This window comes from Pollachius pollachius (genome assembly GCF_949987615.1).
Source record: "Pollachius pollachius genome assembly, chromosome: 4".
Taxonomy (NCBI): Eukaryota; Metazoa; Chordata; class Actinopteri; order Gadiformes; family Gadidae; genus Pollachius; species Pollachius pollachius.
Genome location: NC_136937.1, coordinates 8,533,576 through 8,557,120, shown reverse-complemented (window position 1 = coordinate 8,557,120; position 23,545 = coordinate 8,533,576). Strand labels below are relative to the sequence as shown.

The following is a 23,545-nucleotide window of genomic DNA, read 5'->3' as shown; positions in this document are numbered from 1 at the left end:
GTCTCCACTGCCAGTTTGTGAACGTTTAATTAGGCCTTGCATGCAGGTGAGGGCCTTTTCGTGAGGTCAAAGGGCCTTTTTAACATCAGGATGAAGGGACACCGGTGGTGAGGGGTGTGTGTGTGTGTGTGTGTGTGTGTGTGTGTGTGTGTGTGTGTGTGTGTGTGTGTGTGTGTGTGTGTGTGTGTGTGGCTCCGTCTGAGCAGGAGTTGATTTGGATATCAACCTACGAGAGAGAGTTAAGCTTCCCTTACAAAGCTCATACACAATACCGGTGTTAAAAAGAATCTCAAATGGGTTGCAACCAAGGGGATAAACCATCCCACCTTCTTCCCACTCTTGGCACATGAAGCCTTTTTTCAATCTCAGTGTTCCTGTTAGGGCTGAAATGGGGTTCACTTACACTTCAATAATACCTTTGTTACATCCTACCCTCAAGAGACTGTATTTTCCAGATCTTTTTCCCTAAAACATATAAAATGCTTGACTGATATATTTAGTCTGTTCTAAGTATATTGGCAGGCTAGTTCAAGTGTGTGTGTGTGTGTGTGTGTGTGTGTGTCTGTGTGTGTGTGTGTGTGCGTGGTCCTGGTCCTGGTTCCCTTTAGGGACTTTATTTTATAGATAATGTCACCCAACACAATCACAACCTGACCTGCCTTTTATACATGTTATTTTCAACAGCTCAATGTGTGATGTATTAATGCCTGTGACAATTAGAACACCAGCTTCTTGGCTTTCGCGGCCTGTAAGGCTCTGTTCTCCACACTGCTCTTTTTTTTTGACTCTGAACAAGTATCCCTTTAATACCTAGCTCATCAGCTCTGAGCACGGTGCCTTGCAGAGTCCAATTCAAACCTCCCACACTCCTTCTCTCCTCTTCCACGCTCTCCAAGCCATTAGCTGGAGCGATCAAACCTCTAATTTACCAGCTCCCTACAAATAGAACAGCAGCTCGTAGTGGCCTAGCAACATAGCCTGGAGCTACATGCATGGGCCAGATGCCCGGCTAATTTACTGCCAGGTGAACTTGGCCCTGATCTTCATAGAGGTATCCAGTATTCAGACCACTTAAAAAGAGATGAAACGATGAGTGGAAGATCAGATGTTTGATTTTAAAACATACACCCAAGGTTTTTTGGATTTGTTTTATGGCAGATGGAACAGAGGAGCGCTTTTGGAGAGGGGGGTGGATTGTTCAAGGAGGCAGGGGTTAAAGAGAGGCACAGATGGAGGGAACTCTCCCGTTGCACAATACATGCGATGGCAACCATCAACACATGGGTGACTTCATCTAGATACCTCTGTGTGATGACCAGGTGCTAAGCCTATGTTTTCAAATGCTCAGATGTTGGCTGGATGTTACCTTAAACTCGACTCATCATTGGGCCACACAGTTTAAAAAAAAAAAAAAAAAAATGGATGAATACATCACAAAGCATGTAACATTACATTGCAGTGGTTATTATATGCTTACATAATAAACCATTTTGACCCTAGATAGCAGCAGTACTTCTTAACCATGTGCACCCACTCGTCTGAAGGCTAAAATGTGTGAGGTTGTGACTGCCAGTGTGCCGATGCTACACGGGGAGAGCTAAAACCTGCTCGAGTGCTACTACCATGTGACTACTAGCACATGCCAGGGCTCAAACGTGGATCTTCTATGGGACAACCGGTGCAAATACACGAGAGAGCTAAAATATGCTACAATGTGACTACAAGGGCATGGACGGAGTACACATTGGGCCTCCCCCCCCCCCCCCCCCCCCCACTCCCGCTAGCATCTCATATTTTTCTATTTATTTAATTCAATTTGTAAGCGGCTACACAGGTCAGCTGTCGTGTTTGTTTGTGAGAATACGCATGGAAAGCCCTACATTACACTCTGAGTTTGAGAGACCTGTTTGTTTTAAAGACATTTAATACATTTTGTCCAGGCCGGCCTTAAAGAAGGATAGACCCTGATATACACACACAGACAGAACCCAGGTGTAGTTCACGGTGGTGCTGTCATGACTGCTCCCCTCTCCTCCAAGCAGAGCCCTTCTATTTGGCGAGGTTTGGGCTTGGGTGGCGTTTCTGCGGGCCCCGGCCTTGGCCCGCCACACCTTGTCGGACATTTCGTCCCGTGTCTTTTTTTTAATGGGGGCAACGCGTCTTTTGATCTAGCACCAACGGGAGCCCTTTTCCCCCGCGAGTCATTTTTCTTTGCACGCCTGGGGTGTGTCCACTTGTTAAACTTCTACGTGTTTATTTAACTTACACGGCCCCTAAAATAGCCGTACTTGTTATGGTTACATGTGGCATCGCACCGGTACAAGTTTTTTTTGACAGAACCTGAAGAAAAGGAGCTTTCATATAACACTGCCATTACATGGGTAGCAACAGGCTGTATAATGTTCTATTTGCAGTGATTCACAACATACCTGTGGGCGGGTTGCTGCAGGACAAGCCTGGCCTCTGCTTCAATGGCCACATTGTCCGTCCCCTCCGGCCGCGGCTGAGCCCTCGGATTGGCTCGTTCATCGTGTGTGTGTGTGCGTGTGTGTGTGCGTGTGCGTGCGCGTGTGTGTCCCTGAGGGATTGTTATTTTATTTTTAAAGCTGATGTCACCAAACACGTTCACATCCTGACTCGCAAAAAGAGCCACCAGACCTTCGGGTAAACTCTAACCACATGTGTGTAAAATATTAACGATTTGGTCTATTAGGAGTATCTTGGCTGTCACGGTCTGTAAAGCCTTTCTTTATTTTTCAAATAGAAACACTTAGCACTACTGCTGTGTGACACAACCATTAAGTCATCGTTTTCGAAAGCGGGTGAGAGAGATAGTTTGTGAATAGGAGGCAAGTAGAGATGTTTTCGCCATCTAAATGGGCTTGAATGGTTGAGAGGGAGAGGGAGAGGTGGGGGAGTTACCATAGCAGGAGGTAACCTAGTTCCCAGGCGTTCTCATCTCACGGAACGCCGGGAATGGGGTACCTTCTTGGCCAGAGAGAATGAAGGGGTTCCCAGCATGCTCGTGAGTCAGCATTGGCTGTTTTAGGGTACATGGTTAAAGAAGTGCACAGCATCATTTCCACCGCAAAGCCATCATCTTCCGCTGGAGCAGATAGGCTAGTTCTGGAGGTAATCCCAACATTACCGCTGAATGTCTGAATGTGTGTACTCCAGAGCACTGGACTGCAAAGCAGGATGTGGGGTTAGCGAAGGTCATGTCAGGTTGAAGCATGGGTTTCACTGTCCACAATGGTGGTTCCCTTTTTCTGACACTGAAAGCCCAGGATCAACTCTGGGTTTCTCACTAGCTAGTTTGGGAAAACCTGGGTGTATTTAACCAGATGGAACCACGGTCGTCATGGCGATTTTGCGTCATTGTGGTTGCTAGGCTTACTGAAGCCAGCTAATGAAAAAATAACCTGGGTATGTTGAACTCGCTTCGTGGTATAGATCCCAGGTCAGACGGAGCAAATCTATTTATCAACATCCCTGGAAAATTCTGGTGACTTGTTTCCTCTTGTGACCCGTTTGCCCTGATTCTAACATCCGCCATTTTGGCCCCGAGTTCAGAGCCAGTGGTGTCCCAGTCGTTTCGATTGGCTGCTGTAGCAGGGAAATTACTAGCTGGCTTACATGTTTAACCGCTCCTCGCAGGCATTGCCTGGGTCTTCTGGGTTTTCTGCATTTCTGAAGACATCTCTGTGAGCTGTTCATCTCAGGAAGTCCTCCCCAGAGACTGGGTTCAGCGCAGGGGTCAGAGTTCAAACCACAGGAACCGCTGACAGTGTTGGATTTGGAACCAACATGGCCGCATGGCATCTGATGTTAACGTCAAACAGACCTACCTCCTTTAGAGTGGTGGCCAGTCTGGTTTAGAGAGATCTATCTAGATCTCTGTCTAGTCATGTCAAACACTCCTCCTTAATCCCTAATCTCCAACCTCTAGTCTAGAGGATTACAAACTGGATTAGAAACTGGCTAACAATCAGATCAACATTAGCCATCTTCCTCAGATAACGTTTCACTAATACATGTTGTTCTATTGTGTGTGTGTGTGTGTGTGTGGACACTTAATGGACACCTAATCTGTATTTAAAGGAGGTGTAAAGTGATTGGGTTTCACTTAATCCTTAATGTATTGAATCTCAACGGCTTTCACCAAAATCTTGGAGCTAAATGGCAGTTAGAAATGGCAGAAGATTCAACAGTAACGGTAACCATGTTAAGCTGTAAATACAGCTTGCAGGTTCAGCTTTACCCTAAACTGTCGGTGTTCACCGGAGTACGGTGCATAGATATCATTTCCATGGCAACACTGAGCAGTTGGTGATGGGGGCGGGAGTCCTAGCGACACTTGGCTAGCAGTTCTAGCATTGTATACCCATTCCACTGTCAGAAGACCACGCACACTCACGCACACACACACTTTTGCTAGCAGTACTAGCAGTGTACCCTTTCCACTGTCGGAACGCCTCCTATACCTACACACTTTCCAGTCCCTTATTACCTGCTCCTCTTCCATCTTTTTTATCTAGCTTTTCTATAAATATAATTTACACAGCCTGCTGCTATTCCTCTGACACAAGCAAACATCTATCACACACGCACACACACAGGTGCATTTAAATGGGCATGTAAAAACACAGACATGAATCTGTACATGTAGCCACTAACTACAAACCTTCCTCGTCAAACCTTAATCTCTCTCTTATACGATTCTCTCTGTCCCCCCCCCCCTCCCGCGTACAGGCTCTTTATTCACTGTGTGTGTGTGTGTGTGTGTGTGTGTGTGTGTGTGTGTGTGTGTGTGTGATGCTGTGTGTGTGTGTGTGAGGCTGTCTGTGTGTGCTTATTGGTTGAGCTGATGCAGATAAGATGGGGATACAGGAGCGGTGTGTTTTGAGGCTGTAAATGGGAGCAGAGTTAATGACTAACGTGTTGCAGCCGAGCGCTATTGAGCACAGCGTCACGGAGCAGGGCAGTTAGGTCACTGTTTAAAGTCCTATCTGAATCGTTACTTCAAACATATGTTGACAACATTTCTATATTATTGAGGGGAAGGGGAGGAAAGAGTAAACAGGTTGGAATTTCCGGAATTTTATAGTGTGTACACAACCGTACACACCATGTCTCTATACTACATGTGAAGGACAGCTGTGTGAGTGGAGAAGTCGAGTGTTTTGGGGGCTGGGCTAGAAGATGGCCCCGGCTAACCTTATCAGAGCACATCACATCTTTGTGTTCAGAAGGGGAGGAGGAAGAGGAGAGACCGCAACTCACATTCAGATGTTTATTCAGTTTGGTGTAGGGAGCAGTCAGCATGATCGTTATAGACCTCCTGTTATTTGTAGAAAGAGGGAGACAGTGGGAGAGGGGGAGAGGGAGAGGATTGCTTCTTAATCTTTTCATACGTGTGGTGGCAAAGCTAGCCACAATATTGATATTTTGTGTGTAATTATAAGTGTGGTTGCAAAGCAAGCCCAATATGGTAACATATTCTAAGCCCAGTATCTTTGGATACCTATTGTATTTCTAGAAATTCCTCCTGTTATAATTCTGTTCTAAAACACACAGCTCTGGCCCCTCATCCACTCAAACACTTGGGATTTGACAATTGAAACACAACCGAAAGGAAGGAGGTCTCCAAAAAGTTTGGTACCACTTGACCACAGGGGGCTCTATATCTGGCGTTCCAACCCTAAACGGCCATGCCCCCCCCGCCCTGTTTGAGGAACTGTTCTGAAACTTGGTATAAGGGCCTCATTTGATGTAAAGTGATCCATAAAGTCGAGCTGGTTTGATGTTTCTGTAGCTTGAAAGTTTTGGAAAAGCTTGCCGTTTTTTGGCTTAAACCCAAATGACAAACAATTTGGTAAACATCCTCCCTAATCATGATATTTTACTTATATTAGCCTTGCTAGCGTTAGCATGTGAGCATGCTGATGGAAAAAACTGTGCATGCGAAGAGGTGGCTCATGCAACTTCACACCTCTTCTTCAGAAAATCCACGTGGAGACAAGTCTAGTTTTAGTTTCGCTCGGCTGTCGTCAAAGCCTAGAGCCACTGTGTTGGATGCAGTCGCTGTACCTCCCTACTCCTTCCGTCTGGCCTTACCGCCACCACAAACCAGTTCCCCCCCCACCCCAGCTCTTATTCTAACCGGCTCCCACCACAAACCACCTCTTTTTCCTCTTTCCATTCGCTCACTGCGTTTAAATGCCATTTACAAAATACCAACCAGTAGTTTGAAGTGTCGTGAACGGTGCACCTGCTTGTGTATCAACAAGGTGTTTTTTTTTAAGGTATCTCTTCCGGAAATGGTTCTGTTTGTCCTATTTTCGAAGTGGACCTGTGCTAGTTTTAGCTAGTTGAAGTGGACCTGTGCTTGTTTTAGCTTGTTGAAAAGATTTAGGGTTGTTTGATTCCCATATTCAATGTTTTTAAAATGTTACCGTTAGTGTTCATATTATTGATATTGAGTAAGGCTTTATTTGTCTATTCCTTTATGAAACATGTTCCTCATGAATTTGCCTTCTCCATAAGCATTCCATGTGGAAGTCACGTCTTGACTTGGACAGGTCTGTGTCTTTTCTGACTCGTCCAAGTGTAGTTTTTTCTGGTCCTGCTCTAGTTTTAAACATCTTCTACAATGCATTTCTTCTCAACAAGTCTTTAGTTTGTCCCAATTCACAAGCCTACACATGAACACCCAGTGAGTAGGTGATAGACTGTGCTGAATGTATGCAGGCTAAACGGTCAACTAGGCTGTTTGTAAAGGTGAAGTTTTGACGTATGTGGTTCATATGTAAACACGTCAATTATGCGTAGCAGGAATGTTGCTGGGTTAGCATTCCAGTATATTGTTTCCATAAGGTACAGCTTTGGGGTTAAACCCGCCCTTGCCCGAAAGCTGATTAAAAAGCTGCTGTATTCTGAATAATTCATATTGATAATGCATTATTAAATAATGCATTATAATTTTGTTTCTTAGTTTGTTATCGCGTTTCCATCTCCCCATAACATATGCATTTAAATACATGTTCCCAATGTGCGGCCTCTGATTAATTTCCACAAATCAAGAAAAGAACACACACACACACACACACACACACACACACACACACACACACACACACACACACACACACACACACACAGAGTTGAAAGGCCGCTAAGTATTCAATATTTATATTTTTTCCTACCGTGACACCACCCTAACCCCCCCTGAAAGGAGAGGGAGTCCCAGGAGGGTTGTTCATCCATTATTGAAGCCTGCAGCCCTCCTCTTGCTAAACTGGATCTGAGTGTGCTGCAGGGTTGTCATGTTCCCTGCCATGAGACACTGGGTCACAGCCACAGAGAGCCACTCTACCATGACCAGAAAGAGAAAGGCACACACATAGACATATACACCCACACACATTTTCTAGTGTTTGTGCGAGTAACTTTTGCGCTAATCACTTTGGCTGAATTTTTGGGTTGGGATCCCCTAGGTTCGTTTCCAATTGGTGGTCCTATGTAATGTGTCAGCTCACTTGTCGTCACAGTCCTGTCCATAAAGGCAAAAAAATAACCCCTGGTGCCCAGGATAGGAAAGCTGTTGTAGGGGATTCATGGTGGTCTGGGTCTTGGTCAGGGGAGATGTTGCAGATAAATGATTCCGGTGGTCTGGGTCAGGGAAGTGTTCACTTATTGGATAAGGGAATCCATTCTGACGTACCTCAACGCAGAAAGGCCATAAATGTGAAAGGGTAAAAATATCATTATGACTAAGGCCTCCCTACATTTTATCTCATATTTAGGTTATGGTTTGTGTGACCTTCAAATCTCCTTCGAAGACCTCAGCCTAGCCAGTTAGACCGCTCATTACATGGACTACATCATGACCCCTATGTTTCCTTGCTGCCACCTATGGAAGTCTGTATTTTGCAGAAGGGGGTCTTGAACCTTGCGGGACAGGTATGGAACGATAGCCGAGCAGTGGCTGATCTTCCAGACCCAGGGGAGTTAATACCGTTCCCCTACGCAGCATATAGACAATTTGTTGTGCGGCAACCTGGAGCCCTTGGAGTCGTCATATCCAGTTTCTGTGTGTGTGGAAGGTACGCGAACGTTGCCCAGAGGTTTCGTCCCGAGTAGCTTGCAAGCTAAGCTATAAAAGTATGGTGTAAGGCGGTTATTTACATTGTGCAAAACAGATATTTATTATTTATTTATTTTATATATATATATATATATTTATTTATTTATTTATTTATTTATTTGTATTTATCGCTTTACATAATCTGGCTCCGGTTGTTTGGATAAAAACATGAAGATATCTTTTTTTATTTTTTTAGAGCGGAAAAAATCGAGCCATTACATTACATTGCTCCACATACTGCATAAATAATGACAACCAAATGGGGTATGGTGCACGTTTATTGTATTACTTCTAACACAATAAAATATATAACATAATACAGAAATACTTTATCCTCGTATATGATGGGTATATATATATATATGATATACAAGAAGGAAGAAAAGCAGTGTCCACTGTTGATTCTAAACACAGGTCAGTAATGGCTGACGGGTCATGCTTGCTTGCATGTGTCTTCACATGGGTGCTGTGGTCATCGTCTTCTGTTTTGGCATTGGCTGTCCTGTCAACACATGTTGTGTTCGACAGCAGTTTGCCATCCAATGCCAGAACTTCTTCCACTGCCCTGATACTTGCATGCAGATACAGTAAACGAGAGGGAAGTGTCTCTCTTTCTGTTCAATACACTTCGCCGCACTCGTGTTAAATGTTTCACGGCCGTCTTTCCGTTAACGGTGCTAACGGAAGTTAGAGGACTCGCCGTAACGAAGCAGTGATTTTAATAGTCCACACTGTCTACATCTCCTGCCTTCACCCTGCATGACCCCCTCTCCTCACACATTACCTCCCTAGGTCTTGTTTTTATGTTCTCAGTGTTATGTTGATGTATTTAATGTGGTGCTACATGATAAATCACACAGTTGGCAGGCGTTCTCTTTTCGCTCTCGGTCTCTTGCTCCCTCGCTCGATTTCTTTTCAGCCAAAAATACAGCCCTCGGTATACTTGTGCATTGGTCCGTTAAACTTGTATATTTGCACTCTGTGTGCCTTGGGCTTGAAGCATTAATGTGTGGCCTATCAATATTCCATTTATCAATTGGGTTTTATTGGGCTTTTTGCGTTATATTGTGGATCGATGGTGGTTATATCAAATAGCATTATGCATATTCTCTTTTCTTCTATCGTGGCTAAAAGCTCCTATTGGATTTATTTGGACTTAGATGGACTGGTTCTATATTTGGCCCCCAATTTTCTCTTTGGACTTAGATGGACTGGTTCTATATTTGGCCCCCAATTTTCTCTTGCGCCTTTACTCCAAAGGTCAAAAGGACACCCTAGCTTAACTAGCTAATATTTATTTGACAACAAAAGCGTTAGACAGGCATTCAGGAACTTGCCAAACGCGTAAAGGGCCAGTGAACCCAAAAAACGGGGCAATAATTATATGTTTCTGCCATTCCTCGCCAACCAGTTTATGAACATTCTAGTCTGCTCCGAGCTCCACTCCCGTTCATTTGGTGATGACAGAGGGCCTTTGTGGAGGCACTTAGAGAGTATGTGTGGATGTGTGGAGCTCCCTCTTGGGAGCGGTTCAAGTTGTGGGCTGCGTACAAGAGGGCTAAGCTTCTCTAACACTCATACTATAACGCCATGGTCAACATGGCTCATTATAAAGCACACACTCAATGACGGGTAGTAGCCAAAAACTGTCAAAGTAGCTGAATCGTGACCGTGAGCCGGAACTGTGGGACCCCGTCCTTCCTCGTACTCCCAGGAGGGGTTGACTGGTACTATACTGCTATACTGGTCCTAATACAGTTCGATCTGGAAAGGATATTCTAAACGGGAACAGCAGACCTTTTATAGCTATTGGCTGGGAAGCTCTTAGTCATCAGAGGGAAAAATAAAGAGTCTCTTTTTAACTTGATGTGTTCTGGACTTCCCTGTCTCCAGCTTATTCATTGGTGTGTGGGTGTGTGTGTGTGTGCGTGCGTGCGTGCGTGTGCGTGCCTGTGTGTGTGCCTGCGTCTGCACGCGTGTGCGGCCACAGTTTATTTGTGATTTCCTATCAATCATCTAAATTATATAAATGCCTGTGAGATGCGTGGCCCCCAACTCTGTCACAAAACATCCAGAGCGCACGGGAGTCTGTCCGCGGTTGTAGCGTAGAAGGAGCAGAGCGCGCTGAGCTTGGCCCTGGGGCCACCGCGGTAGCAGCAGTTCTGGAACACATCGTGGCTCCGGACGTCCGCTTAAATAACGTTGCCCACGTCATCGCCATTCATCAGCAGAAGATACGCCCAGTTGACCGTGGGGTTAGGAGGTCATTAAGGGCCCCGGTGCCACCCCCCTCCTGGTACGGGCGCTCACACGCCCGTGCCAGGTACAGCGATAACATTTGACTCTCTTCACCGGTGTTTAGCGCGTGTTCACAGGCCTAAGGCTTAGTTATGGTTCAACGTCAATGCAACGCAAGGGGGTTTACGGACCCATTACGTCCTTGCGGACCCTCCTTTTGTCCAACGCAAGGGCCTGACGTGCGCCTCCCAAAAATGCTAACCTTGCGTCGAGGCGACGCAGCGCAAGGGCTGTGATTGGTCCGCCCTCTAAAACCCGACACCGAGCCCAAACAGGTTCAGGTTGCGTGGTCATTGCGTTGCGTCGATGTGGAACCGTAACTGAGGCTTTAGCCCTCAGGTGAGAGGCAAGATGGATGACCACGTGCCAGGGGGTATCAGCTCGGAGAAAGGAAAAATGCATGATGCCGTACATGCTTCTTTTACAGCTTGTTGTGTGGAGCCTAGTCGGGAGAGAGAGAGAGAGAGAGAGAGAGAGAGAGAGAGAGAGAGAGAGAGAGAGAGAGAGAGAGAGAGAGAGAGAGAGAGAGAGAGAGAGAGAGAGAGAGAGAGAGAGAGAGAGAGAGAGAGAGAGAGAGAGAGAGAGAGAGAGAGAGAGAGAGAGATTAACTGACCACATGGGGCTTTGGAGCCCTCTCCCATACCCCTCCCTGCTCATGTCTTTCTCTTTGTTAGCCTTTTTGCCATTTTTTTACCTATTCTCTTTGACCCCCTTTCCCTGTCTCTCCTCTCCTTTCCTGTTCTTTCTTTCCATCGCACTCCCTCCCTGCTCCTGTCTCTCCGTTTCACACCCGGGCACACACACACACACCCACTCAGGGCTTCCTGCCTCTCCCATTGTCGTGTTTGATTGACTGGTCCACTTATGGTGGAAAGTAGGTCGCGTGACGACTTTGTCCTATTTAGTTAGTTATCGCTTGAGTTTGACAAAGCATGTCGTTTTGTTCTTGAATAGAATCTGTCTCTTATCTCCCTTTGTTTCACTCTCCTTTCTCTGTGTATCCCTCTCTTCTCTGTTCTCTTGTCTCTCTCTCTATATATATATATATATATACTGTAGCTTTCTCGATCAATTAAATCTCTCTGACTCGGCCTCACTCTCTCTGCCTTTTTAAGGTGTTTGAAAGAATATTAATGTTTTAAAAGGACAGGATAACCATCTTGCATTAATACACTAGGAACTATTTCAAATCTCTCTGTCCCTCTCCCACTCTCATTCTTTCTATCGCCATGTCTCTCGCCCACCTCTGGCAGACTAATCACTGTTTGTTGCCTTGGGCTCCATGCCAGAAGTTCACAACTATGTCCTCAAAGGTTACTTTTGTCACTACAAGTGCCCCAGTAGCATGCCTCACTGAATATGTTAACATTGCACATTACTCTGTGCAGGCTTGTTATTTTTTTAACTTAAAATGTAAGATTGTGGTCTTTCCTGCTCTGCCAGTTAAGATGACATATTTACAGCCCGTTGTAGTGCATTTTAGGCCGTGATTTATCGATTAACATCTTCGTTAGACCAGGCCTTGTGTAAACCTTTTTGCTTACAAACGGTACTTATTAAACTATTTAACTTAAATGCCAGTGCGTGACGCTGACCATTTGACCATTCCACTTGAGCATTTGTGCATTCTGTTTCATGTTATTGCAACGCTTAAATCAATAGGGATTCAACGACTTGTGTATAAGTGAGTTTCGGTTGTCTATTGAGACTTGCTGTGGTCAAGTGCCTTCACAGCATATGTGTGAGCTCAGCAGCAGCTAGCTCAGCCTGCCTGACTCGTCTAATGACTTCAACTATGAGGGGAGGAAAGAGACACACAGGCAATAAAAAAAAGAGCTCTGTCTGTGTCACATTAGGTGTAAACAAACTCCTCCATACTGAAAATGTCAATATGCTCTGTTACTCTGCTTTGTTTACATTGCATAGTATAAACAGTGTCATAATTAGAGGTTGAGGGAGACTGAACAAGTGTGCTGATCCACCGCGCCCTGTTTTTGTTTCCTCGAAACATGTTAGATTGCTCTGTCTGTCTGCTTTCTGTCTGTCTGCATGTCTGTTGTGTTGGTCTTTGTCTTGTGTGTTAGTGTGTGTGTGTGTGTGTGTGTGTGTGTGTGACTAAACGTATGTCTTAACCAGTTCTTCTGCTTCCGTTTCCACATGTGTTTTCCCGTTCGGGTGAATCACTGCCCCTCTCTGTGCTAGTGGTCCCTGGTTGTTCACTGATGTTTATTTTTGAGTAGGCCCCTGATAACAACTTGGAGAATGTTATTTAGCAGATGGTCAAGTGACGATGAGGATGATGATGATGATGGTGATCATGTAATGACTCAGCTCCATACCCAGACAGATACGGGAGAAGGATGAGCTGCACATGAGTCTCAAATGTGTCTCGAGCCAAAGTCTTGCTGCCATATTTTTAGGTGTTTTTCACAAAAAACAACTGTGTGTGTGTGTGTGTGCGTGTGCGTGTGCGTGCATGGTCATGTACACATATGAATTTGTGTCTGTCCATATGTTAGTGGCTACATGTCCTGATTCATGTGCGTGCGTTGACATGTTCATTTAAGTGTCTATGTGCACGTGCATACGTGGTCATGTACATGTATGCACACGTTAGTGGCTACATCGACAGATGTAGACACAGTTTTCAGTGTGAGTGAGTACATGGGTGTTAGTGTGAGTCTCCGACCACGCGTTTTACTCCTCCTCCCTCCTGGCTGCCCTCCCTCCTCGAGACGCTCTCATGAGCAGATTAATGGGGCATGCGGACCCTTCAGGGAAATAGTTTGTTTGTTGCTAAAAATACTCTTGTGATAATAGGCTCTGCTCTTCTCCCTGCACACACTCATGATGGTCTGCATGTATGTGTCATGTGTGTATCATCGTATTCCTCCTCGATTTGCGCGCATGAGTCCCACGAGCCACGCACATCTTCCAGATGGTCGTATTGTAAAGAACACATTGTCCGTTGTATTATCCTTCCCGTCTTTAATGGGGTAACGTAGGGGACATACGATGGTGAAAAACAAATCCGCCTTGCCTTGTGGAATTGGATTAATGGAACTATAAATGGAGAGATGCAGTGTATTGGGGAATTGAACGGGGAAATGTGATCTGTGGTGACGTTTCGTGAGCCAGTCGATAGGATTTGATCCTGCTAGACGCCTCCTGCTGCTTACGTCATCGTTTATTGTTAATTTTCCATTTTGGTTTACTTCCAGTAATCTCATTTGGATGGAGCAAATTCCCCAGCTCTGTACTCATGCATATGTGCGGCATTGGATCTTTATTTCTAGTATTACATTGGAGTAGCATTTGGCTGAATTAAGATTATGACAATACATATTTATCCTCTTTCTGTATATTCCATATTATAAACTGGAATTATCTAGATTCACAGTGATGCATAATGGGAAACACCCATACAAACTATATTCATGAATTGTATTTGTTGCCTGTTTTGTAATGTAGAAAATTGTGAGTAAATTCTGATTCGGCTGAACCATAAGCTTGCACATGCACGTAACACTATGTTGATTTGCCTGTTAGCAATCAGTGCGATCAATTAGTTTCATCCTATGCATGAACAACATGGAGAATTCTCAACCGGCGTGTAACTTCTGTATGTGCGCTATTGTAAAACAACAGAAGGAATAGAGCTGAATGTAGCTCTTTGTTTAGCACAGGCTGCTGTAGTGTAATTATGTGTAAGTGTTGCTCTTTGGTTGCATAATGACTTTCTAGCTATCATTCATTCTCCACCCTCACACACACACAAACAAACTTCTCTCTCCACACATCCCCGTGTTCTGTCTGTCTCTCGGTCCTTTCGGCTGTTTTTTGTATTGCTGACTCCCAAACTAGCAATTTGTTTTAGCTATAGGGCTGTACGGTAAACAATACTCTTTGTTGAATGGCTTTCTGAAGAAACATTAAAAAAAAGGCTCCAGGGTTTAAATGTTCTTCTGATAACGAGTACACAATAATAGATAAAGAATAAATATAACGGATGCTGGAAAGTAACGATTGTTCGAGAGTGAGGCAAAGAGATGATAAAAAGTTTAAAGTATCACCTCCCCTCACATGATAACAATATCAATCACCCAAAAACATTGAGCAACAGAAGCTAAATGCCGATAGAAAAGTATTCTCTTCTGATCTACATACAGAATCTATCCTAATGCTAATATTCACTTAACCCAATTGGTGTATAATGGATTGTAGTCTTGACAATCTGGCTATGTCATCAGTTTCCCACTGTGTGATGTGTATCTCACAACCCTTTGTTTTTGCCTGTCAATCACAAACAGGCTTTGTATACACGCTTTCAAATACCTCTTCAGTTAACGGTGGATTTCCGACGATGTGTAGAGGGAGGTGACGTGGTAGAGTTACATTAGTTCAACACGCACACATACACCAACACACAGACACACACACTGAAACACACACCAACAGACACACACACACACACACACACACCAACAGACAGCGCGGTCGCATATGCCTGATTCATTATCACAAGCTCTCAAATGGCGGAAAAGTGAGTCCTTTGTTCTGCCGGGTGCCCACACGTCTTGTGCCACTCGTCCTCCTCTTCCTCCTCTCCCTATTCTGTCCTTCACTGTTGGGCCTATCTCTGTCTGATTCCCTTCCTCCTGTTTCACCCTTATATCTGCTCAGCCCTTTTCCTATTCTTCCCTTGTAGTTGATTAGCTCCTCGCTGCTCTTGTCTTCAAGTGTATTCTCCTCCCCGTCTCCTCTGCTGAGATATGGGTCACCTGGAGTTCAATACAGATTCTCCACAGTGAAGAGTCTTTGTATGTTTGTGTGTGTGTGTGTGTCTTTGTACGCATTAGTATTTATTTAGTAGCAAATGAAATATTCACGTAAGAGAATGTTTGGCAATTGACTACTAATTTGGAAGATACAAGGACAAATCGAGTCCTCAGATAGATTCTACTGTGGGTGTGAGGGTTTGCGGGCGGGTGTATCTTTAGCCCTTGAGCGACTCCGTTCTTGGCATGTGCTAAGCGTGTGGGACCGCGATCACCATAGCTGCACATCTGTCTAATGAGCGGCCTTGTGCTGCAGTGGACCGTTACAGCCCGGGAACACCCCAACCCCCACCTGCATACCCCACATCTGACTTGTACACCCCCCCCCCCCACACACACACACACACACACACACACACACACACACACACACACACACACACACACACACACACACACACACACACACACACACACACACACACACAGAGTTATTGGCCTTGCATCTAACAATAACTAGAAACCCAAAAGTATAATAAGGACTAAGGACAGGCATAGTCCAACGTCTTAGAGTTGCTCTTCTCTGCTACATTCCCAATGCTTTACTCCATCTTCATGTTGCATGTGGGGTTTTGGGGATGACCTTTCTGAACATTGTGTTTGGAGCGCGCAAAGTAACCTTACTTTGTTTAATCGAGGCACTTGTTTGCCGAAGTGTAGGGAATATGTTGGCTAGATGTACCCTCTACTTGTAACCGCTGTTCTTTAGAGTTTGGATAACCTCGTTTTAGATCCGCGCCAGTCGCCTTTGGAAGGAGGATTAAGTGGGCCACTGGAGTTGGTTCTTTTAAAAGCCTTAGTAATGGTATAATACTGCGTGCACATGCTCACACGGGCTTCCCGCAGCCAGTCGACACATGACTCAGACAATGCTAGATTTTAACAAGTTAAGGTCTTTTTAAATCTGTTAAATGAAAGCAAATAAAATACGTTGACTTTGTTTTTCATTCAACTTTCAGTTTTAAAACTCCAGATAATGGTGATGGCGATCAGATGTCGATTCAGATATACCTTCGGGAATGTAACCATAACCAAAAGCTTGACATTTAAAGCCAGCCCTCCATTCAATTGAGAAAAGACAAGTAATTAAAAAGAAAATTCAGTGTCTCAAACCTCGGCCCGTTCTTTATAGTCGGCTGCCTTTACTCTGACCTGTTAATGACCAGCTAATGAGTGTCCATTGTCGTTCAAATTGTCTAAATTACCATCCGTGAGGGGGTCATGTAGGCCATGCATTCTGCAGGGAACAATGTTTTCTTTGTCTTATATGTATTATATTGCATTTTGTACAGAAAAGGTGTATCCGTGCTATTGAGCAAACTTCATTTTAGGTTTAACTGTGCTTTTCTTTGTACATGTATAGCGCTGATATGTTTGTTACAGGGTAAACCTTCCTCCATGTCATCTTCCTTTGAAATATCTTGTGGGAGAATCAAACGTGCAATCGCCAGGCAATGTCACCGATATATAAATATATTCATATGTATTACATACATCATACATAATATATTCAATATAAATTACCTCACAACAAACAGAATACATAATGCAAATCCATGATTGTCGGTACAATGCAAATATGTGTTCATTGGTACCACGTCAAAAAGAGTTGGTGTGTATAGATGGACGCTATGAGCCAATAGGGACCATCCACGCCCGCAGTAACGTGCTAGTGTTACATAAGGTGTCTAAGGTTTCCCCAGCTAGTATGTAACCTGCACTGCTACATGCCTCATCAATCTACAGCGCCAGAGAGAGGAAGATAATGATAGCGAGAGAGGAGGGAGATAAGAGTAGAAGAGGACGAGGAGGAGGAGCCTTCAAGTGGTAGGGAAGGCTTTTACAGTAAGACAGGATTTTGGGCACAGGAGTGTTTGAGTCACAGATGCAAGCCAACGTTTTTCATGTTTTTTAGAGATGTGATCTCGAGGAGCACTTTAGTTACCATCACACAGTGAATCCAGGCAGAAAACATGAATCTTCAAACGTCTGTCTTTTCATTGCTCCGGGGCCAGTTAGAGCGAGTTTTTACCCATGAAAATGTGATCTTAAAAGTAGGAATTGAAATCTCATCATTTCAACCCCCCGGGGGGTGCAGATGAAATAAGAGTCGTTCTGTTTCTCCCCATACTTCATTCTCCGCTGTTGCTCCAAATGTCGAATGCAGCCTCCATCTCGCCTCATCTTTCTCCAAAAGTCTAGTTTGGCTTCTGTCTCCGGATCTTTCTCTAGAAGTCGGGTGTAGCTTCTGTCTCTCTCATCCTCCTCTAGAAGTCTAATAAAACTTCTGTATCTCCTCATCCTTCTCTAGAAGTCTAGTGTAGCCTCTGTTTTTCCTCATCTTTCTCTAGAAGTCTAGTGTAGCTTCTGTCTCTCATCTTTCTCTAGAAGTCTAGTGTAGCTTCTGTCTCTCATCTTTCTCTAGAAGTCTAGTGTAGCTTCTGTCTCACATCATCTCTTTCTCTAAAGGTCTAGTGTAACCTATTTCTCTTGTCTCATTCTTCTCAAGATGTCTAATATAGCCTCTGTTTCTCCTCACTTTTCTATAGAAGTCTAGTGTAGCTACCCCCTCTTATTTGTAGCTCTAGAAGTCTAGTAGCCTCCATAACTCCTCTCTACATGTCTACTCTGATTCTCTTCAATTCTATCCCCATAATGTACTTTCTTTCAGAATTGTATTTTGCTTTTCTAGTATACCTGGTTCTGTCTTGTATCACTCGCAGAGAGTTGTACATTTGGAGAAAATGTTGGACTGGAGTGCTATTTATTATGGAACAGATGCATAAATTGATTATGATGTTTTCTTTATCAAATACACATTTAGTGTGTGTGTTTGTGGGAGGCGGGGGTGTGGGCGTGTGTGTGTGTGTGTGTGTGCGTGCGTGGCGAGGCTGTGCTTTTCTGCTGAGGACAGGAAGACACTTTGTCACCTTAAAGACACACAAGCCATTCTGCTCTAAGCAGCCCAGTGGTTCTCTGCTGGCTGTGTAGTTGCCACGGAGACGAAGGTCCTGGTCTGTTTCCGTCCTGTGCATGCTTAGCAGGACCTGGGGGGGTTGTGATGTTATGAGAATCCTCCTCCTTTATCATACCACACATTGCAGCTGACAAGGACACTGAAACCTGCAATGTGTTTTGAAGCCCAATATATATTTTTGTAAACCTTAAAATGAAAGGCATCGCGTTTATTCACCACATTGTTTATTCATTATCATAGATTATTTACGCAAGATAGTACATAAAATATCTGGATTTGAGATTTAGCGGAGAGATTGGCCATACCCTTCCGGAGTCTGACAGTCAGAGGAATAGTTGAAAGTAGGATAGTGGAAAAATGTGTCGGTGCAGGATTCAACCCTTTGTTTATGCTACTAATTATCCCTTGGCCTCATTTTGATGACCCGAGTTCCCAGTTGGTTCCCACTCTCGTAGATTGCCTGTCTGTCTCTGTCTGGCTGTATGTCTGTTTGTGCCAATATATATTTCGAAACTCAAAGCATAGTAGTATACTAGCTCTAGGTATGCATGCTAGTATATTATAGGGTAGAAGGTAACTTTACTCTAGATTATGTGTTTTTGGAGCTAAGGCAACCATGATTGCATCCAGAAATTCAAAGCAAACCAACTTAGAGTTGTAGGTCAGGATTATATCATATTTCAAGGGTGTATACTTGGTTATTAGCAATTTTACACAATATTTCACAAACAGTGGACTCTCATAATGTGTCACATGGATTCAGTTTCATAAAAATCAAGCCAGGCTGAAATTAAGCAAGAATTGGTTCTAACTGTAATAATTAGTGAATGATAAAGCAATCATAATTGGTACCAATTATATTTGAAACCTAGCATGTGAGGATTTCGTTATCAAACTCCCATTTCACATATGGGAGTTAGAACAACAACGTTGTTGTTCTTGACAGCAACGCAAATCATACATTGTTTTTGCCTGTACAAACCACTGTAAAATGTGGCATATGTGCTTTAACGTGCACGTATACTGGTGCGTGTGTGCGTGTGTAAGCGTAGTTGTGTTTTGACTCAGCGCATCGGAAGTAGGGAGATGGAGAGTGAGGGACTTTGGTTTTATCATTAAAAGGCCGGTCTGAATCTGTATTCATTAGTTTATTTCTGTGTTAAATTTTTCTGCAGTGTCATAGCACTCTTACACTCAAGGCCTCAGAAGGTCACGGAATAAAACACACAAATACAACATGTTTATCTTGACATCCATGGTAACCAAGGAAAAGGTGTCCCCTGGAGACAGACTTTTGTACAGTCCATTTAGCAGAAGCACATGTGTGTCGCCTAAGCAGCTCCTGCATAAAGCGAGTCTCGTTCCGTGGCCCCGGGCAACAGGGATGCTGTGACTTGTGTTGGAGCAGAGATTAGGGGCAGATTAGGACCTTGTCTGGCTGGCTGCCTTGCTGCTGGCCATTGATAAGACTCGAGGCTAGCTGGGCTGGTGCCAGGAACAGAGAGAGAAAGGGGTAGAGACATTTCATTGAAACTAAAATAGTATGTATTAAACTCCGGAGGTTGGAAGGCTGGATCCGTCAACTATTTTTGTGATAGGCTAGTGTTAATACAACGGTAAACGGAACTAAACTACTATTCTGAATATATTTCAGATGGATACAATTACAGATGATGTGCTCTCATTGCAGGCTTTGCGGTGGACATGCGTTCTGTTTTAGTGATTGCTAAGGACTGTCTCTTTTGTTTGAGTGTTTGCTGAGGACCATCTTGGTGCATTAGTGGTTGCTGAGCTTCATCTTTATTGGCTGAGCAGCCTCCCCAGCAACAAGGTAACAAGGCCCTGAGGGATAATAAGCAGGTGTACTGTGTGGTTTGTGTATTGCAAGAGAACGTAGAGAAGCTTCACACATGGACACGCTATGGTCCGTAGTGACTTACAATAAGTGTATTCAAACATGAAGGTACGACCCAAAAAGATGTCGAATCGCACGCAAACATAAAATTCAACAAATAAGCAATCTGCTTCAAGGACTTCATTATTGAAACATAGATAGAGAATTCTTTTTTTTTTTTTTAATGGGCCAAGATGTGTTCTGAACAGATGGGTCTGCAGTGGAAGATCTGTAGGGTTTCTGGTGTCCTGATGTCAGTGGGGCCCTTGTTCAAACTGGTAGAGCCTGGACGGAAGAAGTGTGTGTGTGTGTGTGTGTGTGTGTGTGTGTGTGTGTGTGTGTGTGTGTGTCTGTGTGTGTGTGTGTGTGTGTGTGTGTGTGTGAATGTGTGTGTACAGAGAGATGTGCAGTATATATTGTATTCCCTACCTCTGTCTCCCACTTAAAACAAAAGCAGCAACAATACAAACTACTAAGGGCATCTAGACTACTCGTTCCCAGTTAAAGAAACAATAAATCCATTGTATAGACTTCTTCTCTCTTTCTCTCTCGCTCTCCCCCACTCTGTCTCCCCCTCTGTGTTTTATCTGTTGGTCAGTGTCGCGCTCCGTCTCTCCCCAATGTGTTTCCGTCTGCTGACCCAGACACCCGGGGCCAGCCCAGCGCCGGAGAAGTTGCCGGGTTAGATTAAAGTGCCAAGGTCCAGCACAGGGAGTGTTCAGAGGCCCCAGACTCAGACACACACGTCCAGACACGGGATCTCTCCAGACACACATCAGCTCACATGAGATGGCCCAGGGTGCTCACGATGCATTATAGAATCTGTCAGGAGGCTTAAGTGCGTCTCCTGATTTATATCCGCTGTGACACCAAAGACCTGATGCTGCATAGAGACGAGGGAGCGACTGGCTGATTGCATTAGATCTGATTGGCTGGCTGATTATTTGACTATGTGGCTGACTGGCTGGTTGACTGACTGATTGATTGAGGGACACAAAGTGCCCGATCAAAGACGCGGAACAGAAATTATTACGGAAAAAGAGAAATAGCTAACAAGGAAGTTTAGCTTTTGTGTTAAGGTGAAAGGATCCACGTGCTCGGAGGAAAGAGAAAATAGAGTAGATGTTTCCCCATCTACTTTCTTATGCACCATTACTGTGATTATCTTCATCAGAACGAGAGAGGGAGAGAAGGTACCATTTATGTACACCCGAGTGCATCCACTTCAGAGTCTAGACCCATCACAGTGCCTCTTGTAAAAAAAAATAAATTAAAAAAAGTCACATAAAAAAAAACCTCTCCTCCACCATTCACGAGGAAAGTGATTGAATTCCTCATCTTACATTACCGCCGTTGCTCGTAGTAACGGCGGTCCCGTAATGAGCCCCTCTCTCCCTGTGTTTCTATCCAGTGTAGCGCCGGGCTGATTTACAGTGTTGTATTATTAATCAGTGTCTCTGTGTGAATTTGCAGCAATTGAAGCACTTATTCCACCGTGCCACCCACCCGACACTACCCCTCCCCCACAAGGCTTTGGGGGCTGGAGTAATGACTCTCCCTCCTAATGACTTTGAGCAGTCGACAGAAAGGCACGTCGAGCACTTATTGGGGGCTTTAGCTGGCGGATACAAGGTTGGTGGGGGGGGGATACAGAGACACGCACACACAGACACACACAGAAACACACAGACAGACAGAAGGACAGACAGACAGACAGAGAGAAACAGACAGAAACACACAGAAACACACACACACACACAGAAACAGACAGAAACACACACACGCACGCACGCACGCACGTGTGTGGGCGTCCTTGTTTCTGAACTCATTTTTCCCTCTGGTCCTGCTCTCTGTGTGAGAGGCCAAGTGTGCCCCCTGTGTGGTTGTTTTCCTTTCCTCCCACTGGCCTGTCTCTCATCCCTCCCCCCTGAAACAAAGAAATTAAATCAAACTGTAATAATCTCCCTTGCTTTGGCAACCTTCCAAGCCTTCCAACAGAAAAAGGATTGCTCAAAATGCTTCCACAGAGATAATCGACGGCCCGGCTAAAATGACCACATTGGCTTTGTTATTAATTGATGTGGCTTTGGTTTAAAATATCAGGCAGGGCGGTGAAGAGCTTTTTGGAATTTGCATGGGATAAAGAATACAGCATAAGTTTGTTACAACATTCATTCAAAGTTTCTTTGGATTGAAGTAAATACATTTTTGCAGGGATGAAAAAAAGAAGGGTAAGCCAACTGTCTTAAGGGTAAGATAGCTAGAAGCTACATGCTGATATTCATGCACAAAAAATGGCAGACTCGTATTCAATAAATCCAGCGTGTTCCCTAGGATTGAGTCGTAGCAGCGGTACAAAAGTACTACTAAAGTACATACAATACATTTCTGCACAGGGAAAATTGCCGTCTAGTTTACATATCAGATTTTCAAAAATGTAAGTAAATACACTTTTAATGATTGAACATAATTGGAACATAATAATAAAACAAAATGTAATCTTTTAAACTTAAATAACAATAGAATAGTATTAAATCTATCTAAAACAAAGCCTCAGTGGTGGCACAGTTGGCATCCTGCCGGAGAGTATTTAATCTTTCTAGGGCTCTGAGAAAAAAATCTCTAAAGCGCCCCAAAAGGGAAACTCTCTCATTGCGGGGGCCATTGATACTCAAGCGCATACAACTGGCCAGGTTTGACCATGTAACCGGTTTATCAGGTCAGTCTTCACCTGTAAACACAAAAATAGCAAATCAACAGACGAGTGAAGGTGGGACCAATGGGGGTGTGTTTCGAATCAATTCAATTAGTTATATTTCTTTCTCAAGTATCCTAACCTAATCATTAAAAAATATATAAATTATTATTTTGACACATGCAATTCATGGCACCACATCCACAACTAATAACCACAGACGTTTATCAAATCACAAACAAAAAGCCTGTCTCCCCTCCCCAGCTGTGCTCTGGATCCGGCTTCACTCTCATTTCAAAGGCTTTGTATTTTCCGTAATTCTCCCCTTTCTCCCCTCATCTCCCATCCCCTCAAATCGGGATTCAATTGACTCTTAATTGGATAATTAGGAGGTGTCCAGAGTCAAGGGAGGAGACACGCACACACGGGCACACACGCAAGCGCACACTGCAGAAGGATCTATTGTAGCTCCTGTCTAATGAACACTCGTAGCTCTGCAGTGTTAAATTTCATTGTGGAGCGTCTTATCCTAGCTATCTTTGTTGTGTACGGGGAATGGGTTAACCTAGCAATTGTAAGTGCTTGCCACTTGTTTCCTATGAACATCTTTACTGTACCGACAGCGATATATTGTTCTCTGTCTTTCCGCGGACAAATGTTATTTATTTGTAAGTCGCTTTGGATAAAGGTGTCTGCT

The 23,545-nt window shown here is 44.2% G+C and overlaps 1 protein-coding gene across 2 annotated transcripts in view; it reads left to right on the top strand.

Moving 5' to 3' along the window:
- The window catches only part of bcr (BCR activator of RhoGEF and GTPase), a 52,676-nt gene that overhangs the window by 2,557 nt on the left and 26,574 nt on the right, over nt 1-23,545 (top strand). The gene's annotated exons all lie outside the window — the stretch shown is intronic.